This window comes from Fopius arisanus, unplaced genomic scaffold (assembly GCF_000806365.1).
Source record: "Fopius arisanus strain USDA-PBARC FA_bdor unplaced genomic scaffold, ASM80636v1 scaffold00179, whole genome shotgun sequence".
NCBI lineage: Eukaryota > Metazoa > Arthropoda > Insecta > Hymenoptera > Braconidae > Fopius > Fopius arisanus.
In genome coordinates this window covers 39,076-49,190 of record NW_011887918.1, presented here as the reverse complement: position 1 = coordinate 49,190, position 10,115 = coordinate 39,076, and positions in this window count along the sequence as shown.

The following is a 10,115-nucleotide window of genomic DNA, read 5'->3' as shown; positions in this document are numbered from 1 at the left end:
TAACTTACTAGTTTTATTCCCTAGATCCCTAGAACAGCCCACCCAAACAGCGCTAGGGAATAGTAACGCTCACGAAATAAAACTCTTGAAAAAGTGAATTCGCATCCGTTGCTATGGAGTTATTTTTGTAATAATATAATAAGCGAAAAAAGTAAAAATCTCATCAGAAAGATCAAACGCGATTTATGTAATGTATCTAAGGATACTTTTGCAAAATAGCGTGTGTTTAAAGGAGAAAACAGCAATGGAAGTTTTTTTAAGGAGTTAGGGGCGAGTTGTTAGCTGTAATATATACACGTCACCTCTGCCTCTGATATATACACGTCACCTCTGCCTGTGACGTCAACTCGGCAGATACGCTATCGCGTATCTTGACTATGAAGGCATAATAATGTGGTCCGAGGTACGGCATAGACTTGATTACCAAGTCTACGGGTACCTGCAGGCGCTGAATGAGCGGGAAATATTTCATCAAGTTCTCTCCAATTCTCTCCACCTCCCTCAACCGCCACTGCTTCAGTTGTTCATCCTCCTCCTTCCACTCTGCCCTCATCTCTGGGTCCGGGAAAACGTAAATTTCGGGTTTCACTGGAAAACCGACATTAATTATTAAAATACACTGATGTCACTGTCACGTCAAAAGTGAACAAAATTACGTGAACTTTAAATTTGACTTCAGCTGTTGAAAACCAAGTCGGTCACTTCAGCTGGCATTGATTTTAAAAACGAACAAAACTCTAAATCAAAATAATCCCCTAGAATAAACCCCACTGGATTAATAGAAATTAAAAGAAAATTTGAACACGTGGTTTGGTTTAAACTGACTCCGGAGAGTCTATATTTGAAAACATAAAACACTTGAAAATATAGTTAATTAAACGTACAATTTGTCGATCTCTCGTAAATCCACAGTAGTACACAAATTTAATTAACGATTAGTACCGCATTAGCGTGAACATGGATGCGGTTTTTAGTTAAAAACTATTAATTGAATGAAATTCAAATTAGAATTGACTCCCAAAGGACTGAAATAACTAGTCACAAAGGACTTGAATAAGTAGCCTCAAAGGACTTAAAAAATAAGAGCTAGTTTTGAAAAACTAGTTCAATAAGCTACGGTGGAACTGAGGAACAAAACGACGCGCAAGTACTTTTGTTCTCTCAACATGAGGGAGTGTCCTCAGATGCGCTGAGAGAAAACCTAGGGAACCAATAGTTGATGACCTTGGGCCCCAAATTTCCCTTCCCTGCATTCCGCTCTCAATGTTTCAGGGTTATCTCCGACCCCTCTACATTGAGATGTGGAGAGTGTGGGCTGACTTTTCCAACCCTCCACTACCAATGAGAATTTTTTCGGGAGGTCCCATTTTCTCCCCCCACAATCCCGTTTATTTAAAGTAAAATTAAACAAATCAATTATCCAAATAATTTCTATTTAATAAACTAAAACATTTTCCAATGCGTCCGAACATTATTTCAGATTCTTCAAATGATCTATTTTAAATAATATTTTCTCATTACGCCGTTCTCGTTATAATAAAAAAAAATGAAAATTAATTGTTTGAGGTTGAATTCCGAAATTCAACTCAAACGAAAATGAAAATGTTTTCCTATGAAGAATCGAACAGAGTTCAATTCGTACTGAGATATTAAATTATAAATTCTTTTGAATTGAAGATAAATCGAAAATATGAGCTAAAATTACTCTATCGAAAGGTTTGTAATATCAAAATAATTGCCAGAAAATTTGCATTCAAACTGCACTAAAATTGTTTATTGTGTGACGAGGCAGAATTTTGCCCCCCCCCCTGCCCCCTAATTAATACATGTTATTTTTGATAGGTTAAGTTAGGTTTAAGTAATCTTTTTCGCCACCGTTGGGCAACCCATCCCCAGATACTCCTAACCCCCTCCCCGTTTTCCCTCCCCCTGGCACTCACGCATCAAGGAAGAGGATCCCACGTGACCCGGGAAGAAAGAGATACCCCTCGAGCGAGCCTCTGGATGAGAACAAGAAGGACACCCGATGACCCCGCCAAAAATCAGGGAAGAAGAGATGAGGATGATTGGCAGATTTCACTCGTGCCACCGCTGCCCCACGAGTCACTGCCCCAGAATTAAGAATTAAGAAGGATACTGTGAAGGACTAAATTTTGTGTCAAGAGTATATAGAGTGAAAGATACTGTGGAGAATATTGTGTATGAGAAGAACTATTGAGAACAAGACTAAACCGTGTGAAAGAAAGAGTGTTGAAGAAAGAGTTTGGAAGGAGAAGGAGAGAACTTGCGGGGAAGGACATTTCTTGAAGGAGAATTGTATGGAGTGTGTGGAGGACTTTTTGGAGCACATCTATCCGGACCGAGCGAGGAGAGAGAAGGAAGGAAGGAGGATAAACCCCGAGGAAGAGAATTTTGGAGACACCATTCCCCGTGAGTGCCCCATTTTTATTCCCTGCCCCAACGAATTTCCCTGCCCCGTGTTAATTTCCCCCCAACGGTGAGCCTCCAGTAAATTCATTTTAGTTGTACATTAAGCCCCCTATTAATTGTTACCTTTTCAGTCGGCCCCCCTCACTTCTCCCCCTTTTTCCAGAGTTAGAGTCACCCCTTCTTTTCATTATATAATATTTCGCGTAGCCGCAAGTGAGTTGGCCTTACCCCCCACCCTCGAGTTATTAGTTAAAAGGCCCGAATTATTTGTTATATTAATATGTTGTGATGAGATCAGAATACAGAACCAATTTATAAATTCCCCCGAGTAATTATTGCGAACCCCCCTCCCTCTTATTATTTCAGTTCCTCCCGTAAGTTATCTTAAATTTCCCTCATTTTTCAGGATATCGTTAATTCTCTAATATCGGGCTCACGCCGGGAATTATTATATTTTAATTCCCCGGCCAGGGTCACAATTGAAAATAATATTTTTTAAAACATTTAAGAAAAATTGGCAAAATAAATTTATGACTTCCTGTTACGAAAAATTTTGAAAGAGCGGAAATTTAAATTTGATTTGTACGAGGGTCTGGGCCTTGAAGAATACAGAGCCCAAGTTACGATAAGGGATAGTTTAAATTTTCCCATGCTCTTTCTCACTCGATAAATCACGTCGGAATTTGGACAAAAGTAAAATAAAGGGGGAGACTGGCGTACTCTTGAAATTCTCTCAGTTTGATGGAATCTTAACCCATGTCTATCATTTTACGACTGACATTTCGAAGAGAAGTCAGCTCCGAAAATGTTCAACTGTAGTTTTACGACTTGTAGCTGACCCGCGGGGCCTTTTTAACTAAAAATTCCGGCCTAAAAAGAAAATTTAATTTTAATGGTTTTTCCCACTTGCTTCATTATTTAATATATTTTTTTAGAAGGGAAATGAGGTGATTTCAACATTTTCCGCGGATGTTACACTACCATTATCGAAATCATGTACATGTATTTATTTTCATAAACGCTAAGATAAAATTTTGATAAAAATTCTACTGTTATTATTTTGTTCGAAGGATATTTCGTCGTTCCTGTGAACCAGATTTCACAAGAGTCCAATCCCGCCATCCACGTAATTTACACCATCGTTCACCAGATGTCGATAATCATTCAAGAAGCTGCGATTACACAAGATCAAGAATAGGACCGAATACTGAAAACCAGCACTTTGGTCTACCAATTCTCAGTGTCAGTGAGCCAAGTCCCCCTGATGAAAGAGATCGTCTCGATGATTATTTGTAGGAATTGCTTGACGAGGATTTCTTGAAAGAACTCCTCGTTTAAATCAACATCCAAGTTGGAACATCCTTTAAACAATTAATTTTTAAATCAATTAACCGCCTATTTACAACCAAAGCCAAAAAAGCCTTGCAGATTAGGGGATATGTCCAACACCTTGTGGAAAATTAATTTGTAAATATTGCGGAAATCAAAGCGTTATGGGAAAATGTCAAATGAATGTATTCTTGATATTGTTATTGAAACAAATAATGTTTTAACTTAAGTAATAGGACTTATTCTGCCGTACTGCTTCTCACGACTTGTCCTCTGAGACTTGGTATTACATACTTCCCATACTCGAAAACCTGAACATCACTACGGACAATTACTATCCGAGTTGCTAGGATGGGGTGTTTTATTCATGTGGAGTTGGCATTCAAGTCGCAACCTCATTCCAATAGCCCGGAAATATCGTATCCTCTCATGCCTATCCGGACAGTTCGATTTCGCTCCACAAATGACGGGACGGAATTGAATTTACTAATTCCATGCTTCGTATTTATGTTGTTTTTGTACGTTCTCGGGATGATATAACCCACATTTCTCCTGTCATTTACGAAGAAAAGTCGTACTTTTCCCTGTAGTTATGACCGAAAAAATAATGTAGACCGAGGAAATGATACAGGACAATCAAACCCGCCTCTTTAATACTGATGTATGCTGCGATAGCTAAAAAGTATTTCGGAAACGTATTTTATTAAAATCCGGGCCAAAGGCGTAGATTCTGATCAAATATGTTACTAAAATACTTTTCAGACCGCATGACAAGTGTTACTTTAAGTTACGAAGCCCAACTAACCGAGTATTTTTATTATCCACGGGAGGTAAGTAAAAAGAGAGGCAATAAGCGGCCACTTATCTCCCTAGAGTAATGAAAGTACGAAATTAGGGCGGGTTGAATAGAATAATACCGTTAGGATGACCTGTTTTCCTCCCTTGGTACATAATATGCTATTCTCCACACTGTCCACGAAACATCGTTAAAGAAAACCTCCAGTTTCTAAACGTTCCAAAATTTCAGAATAATTCTATGAGAACAATATGACTGTTTTTTTGATACGAAATAGTACGTAGACGTCCATCTCAATTTCTTATCAAATAAAAAATTTATTGACCAGTAAAAACTATCCTTTTTTATTGAAATATCCAAGAGAAAAGGTTAATAAAATTCGACTTCTCTACATAATTTATTTAATTGAAATATTTTCTAGGTAAATGTCCATATGCATTCCGCCACCTCCAATCAGAAAAAATACAGTAAGACCGCGCTTCACGGCATATGCAAATCATATGACTTTTAGTATAGTAAACAATTACTGACCAGACAAAGACATTAATGTGAACGATTGCCATACTCTCTATATGCCATCTCATCCAAATCATCTAAACATTAATAAAAAGTTCAATGAATTGCGGCATATAATTTAAAATAAAATTCATTAAGTTTGTCTATTGAATTATTCCATACGTCAGTTGGGAATATTTTATATTTATACGCGGGAGTGGAATATATAACTCAACCGAAAAAGTACTGTGTTTAGTGAAATCGATCTGAGATTGAATTGTTTGATCCAATTTCCTGAAAGTTTACTGACTACTACGGTAAAACAGAAGAATAATTCCGATACCCAAAAGGAATTAATTGTATTTTAGGATTTCGAAAGCTATAGACGTCATTTTGTGGTCGCTCAAAACGACATCATTATCAAAGTCGAACAAAGTTGAATACTCAAAAACATTGGTTGATAGTTTCGAATGTTGTAAATTAAGATAGTCAACGGCCTACACTCCGAGAAGAATTTAGTAAATTTAACGAAATATTGGTTTGAAACTAAAAAATGAATTCAATGAATAGTCACGAACACATATGTGATTGCTAAGTCTCACTTGAATAAATTTGTTTAAAACAACCAGATGGCATTTTTACACCCAGAAATATTTTTTTTTCAAATTAAAAAAACACCGCCTAATTTCAGATATAATTGTGACTGACCCACGTTAATATTACTAAACTGTGTGAAACAACTCGGCAAAAATAACCCAATATTTTAGAAGAAGCAACTTACGAAATACTTCGATGAATAAAACGGTTATTAGTGAAAAACAGACATAAGAGTTGTTGAAGAAATGCAATTTCAAATTTTAATAATTAATGTTTCAAAGCATCATTTTTACACTTGATATTTTGACTATTCTTTCTTGTTTTTGAGCTTTAGTCCTGTTGTTCTATTAATTTAGCAATAGGGAATATGATGTTTCGAGATCCATAAATAATAGTTTCAAATTCTTATTATGAGTTATTAATTGATTTATTCATATTAGTACTGGAAATCTTGAACTTCATATAGCTTATTTGCCTAACCTCATCAATAAAATACCATTTTTGAGAGCGTACGACTTCGTAAATCTGAAAGTGTTCACCAATACTGTGTTTGCATAACTCACTCCTAACAAAGAAAACAGTCTCATGAGTTTCAATAACCACAACACCTTGACAAAGTACTAATTTGCTATATGAATTGCAGTATTCTAATAGGACAAACAGGATGAAAATCACATATACACAATAGTTTTAACTGTTGCATCAACAACGTAACCCAATCACCGGTTGATCATCACTAAGACGATTTCATCGCAGCCGTCCTCATTAGAAGAGGACTAATTTTTCGAGGCGCATGCGTTTGTCGATTTTGCAAAAACTAACTTATTGTTTAGTGGCCAAAAAATGATGTGATTGCTTTAAGACACAATTTCGTCAATCTAGATAAATTTAACAGTTCAATAGTAATTTTACTCGCTTGTAAGAATTCAAATGGGAAATTCGCATGCCTCTAAACATACTTAATAATATATCCAATGTAGAAAAATAGTTGGACAATTCAATTAAAGATTTGGTGAATGTATGGTTTAAGTCCACCAAAAAACAGAAATCATTGAAATATTAATTTCTTTGAATGAAAATCATTCTTATCCTCTCAGTCGTGAAGAACAAGACGAAAGAAGAGAGAGACAACAGGGAGACAACAACAAGTCTTGTGGTAAACTCTGTTGTCCCTGAATTTCCTTAAGCCCCTCCTACCCTCTGCTTTTGCTATTGATGCGACGAGTGAGTGATATTAAATTCAATATTTTGAACAGCTACAGAAGGGTAGCGGCGGATAAGTCACCCGTAGTATTCGTTCAGCGATAGTAGATGGTGGGGAGAGGTGAATTCAGAGTTTTAGTGAAGTGCTCAGGACTATTAAATAATTCCATCTTTCTGTGTGTCTATTTTCTTTAAATATGCTAACATGTGGTGTCTTTGGGGCCCACACACCGCCACGTCCTCGCCGTGGCTCTAGACAATGCAGAGAGCGGTGTATTAAATGTCATATCTCCCACACTGATTGTTTCCCGATAAAAAGGTGACCAGATCCTTAATCAGGTGACGGAAACCCATCCATCCAAATAAGACCACCCACAATAGTTTGATCAACCTGAACTAGACTTTTCCCAAAAATTTTTATTTATATACTAAGATGAAAAAAATATTTTATAAGTTCTCAATATTGGCAAAAAAATAATAGAATAAAATAAAAATAAAAATTGTTTTTTCTCTGTGCATTTGATATGACTATCTCATTAAGAGTTTAGTCGTTCGTTTTTACTACATATGTGTTAAGAAATAGTAAACTCGCGCGAATCTATAACGATATTAAATTATTCAAATAATTAGTTAGGTCAAAAATATTTTTGATAGATTTCAATGTAATTTAACAACAGCAACCATTTTTGATCACTCAGAAATGAGTTTAGTACATTTTACTATTTTTTTCTTTCAGCACAGTTCAAACTTCCAAACTACACAAATCCAGATTTTTCAAAACCTTGAGTGGAAATATCTGGAAGTCTCAAGTTAAGAATTTGAAAGTCTTGGGTCTTGGGAGACCTTCACAAATTTTCACTTGATACTTCTAAGTCTTTATTTACGAGTTTCATGGGCCTTAAATTCGAACTTCCAAAAGACCTACTGTAAGATCATAGGTCCCAAGTTGAAGTTGGCATTTTGAGATAAAACGACCTATAAAAAAATCACAAAAAAACTTTTGTGAAAAAATTTTGCCAAGTGGAGGTTTTATTGTATGATCATATTTTTCCAAAACATATTCTCAGTTTTATTCACAAAAAAATAGGTGAAATAAAAAACACGCCAAGCATGTCCTTCACAAATCTTATTGATTAGAGGGACTGAACATCTCAAGTGACTGAATCCAGTAAAGTAAATGAATGAAAAGGTCGCCATTGGAAACGCTAAAGAAGACAAAGCCCTCCACAAAGTGCCGGCTTGAGAATACACATAGCTGATACATGTTGTCATATGCCCATGTGTTAGCTGACTTCTATTTATGTGCGAGCACTCTTAAATTAACGATCTTTACAAAACTAACGCCACCAACGGTAACTAGCTTCGCCAATCGCCAATTCGATTTTCGGAAAAAAGTCCACTTGGCGCGCCTGCTCTTCTGTATATATGTGGCTACCAACCACATTTGAAATTCGGCAGATTCCGAGCGAACTCGCTGAATGACGCCACGCCACACTACCAGCTGATGCTCCCACTATAGATTTCAAATATACACTAATACAGACACGATATCGTTATCACAGGGGTGAGTGTCTTAGTCTTTACCTTTTAAGACAGTGGTATATAAACTGTCGACTAAACAACAAGTGAAATAAAGGTACCTCACTAGATGCTCTATTGTAAATATGTCATTAATAAATTATATTTAAATCTACTCTATACGAACACGTCTTATTAAATTATCTTTCATAATTTAAATAATTATTTTGTTAGTTGAGTAGTAGTTAAGTGAACACCCAACTCACTATAATTGGTGACCCCGACGTGATAATTAACGTTCCCGACGTGATCATTAACGTTCCCGACATGATCATTAACGTTCCCGACGTGATCATTAACGTTCCCGACGTGATCGTTAAAACCGACGCGATAGTGGATATTATTTGAACTCGGAGTTCAGTTGACGCCACTGACGTAGATTTTAAAAATAACGAACACAGTGAACAGAACTGTGCAATTTTCATCACGAGTGAATCAAATGCAGTGAACTTATAAACATTGTTGAATATTATCGCGTGCATTTTGATTTTATATAAATTATACCGTTATTTTAAATAGTTCGTGAAACAAAGAATAAATCTGGAACATTCGAAGTGTGGATTTAATGTTTTCGTCGCACATCAGCAGTTGAACGCCAACCGTGCCTAGATACTGATGTACGTGAGAGCGAGTGAGACAAAACAATAACACAACTGAGGCAAGAACGATATCGTCATCTCGCAAGTGTTTGAATTCTGGTTTTATCCTTTTAAATTTTTACAATAAGTGTGAGTGAGACACAAGACAATATTCCAAGAAAATTAAATCCAATTTTTCGGTGTTGTCAACGCGAGTGTTTGTGTTTGAAGTGTATTGACACCTGAGCTCAAGCACATTGCTGAGCACCTTTAAAGACGCTGTGCTGTGCTAGTATAAATAAAGAACTTTATTTTATAGTCTTTATTTTTCTCGAATTTTCAAATTTTTATTTTCTTATTTTTTAGTTTTTCTTTTTTCTTCAACACACAGCAAGATGCCTGACAGCGGTACCGGTAGAGCAGTTACGGGAGCCCAGATGATCAACATCAAGATGCCACCATTCAACACAGAAAAACCGGCATTATGGTTCGCCCAATTGGAGGTGCAATTCAAGCTGCACGGCATCGTCACCGAAAACAATAAGTACTACCGAACAATTCCGCTTATCGATAACAAACCAGCAGAACAGATCGAAGATTTAATTATTACTATGCCGATCCAAGTGCCATACCAAACAATTAAAAAGCAATTAATTACTTGTTTTTCTCAGTCTAAACAGGCCAGTCTTTTACAGCTGCTGGATAGAGAGAGTATAGGCGACCGAACACCTGGTCAACATCTACGGCATTTAAAAAGCCTCGTTCCCGCTATCGACGAGGAAGTTTTAAAGACACGATGGTTTTCGCATTTACCTGAACAGTTACGAGCATGTCTAGCTGCTCAGCTTGATTCTGTATCAGCAGCACAACTTGCAGTTTCCGCTGACAAAATCCATGAAGTCTTCAAACCATCTGTTTCAGCAATTCAAACGACCGTGCATACCGATTTGCAGCAACAAGTTGCAGCTTTGATAAAGAAAGTTGATGCACTGGCGATGAACCGATCACGATCACGAGAGAGGTATCGTGCACAACATGGAAAATCCCACTCTCGCCACCGACGTTTCAACCGTTCAAGATCGAGATCGATACCCAAGAACTCCGATACC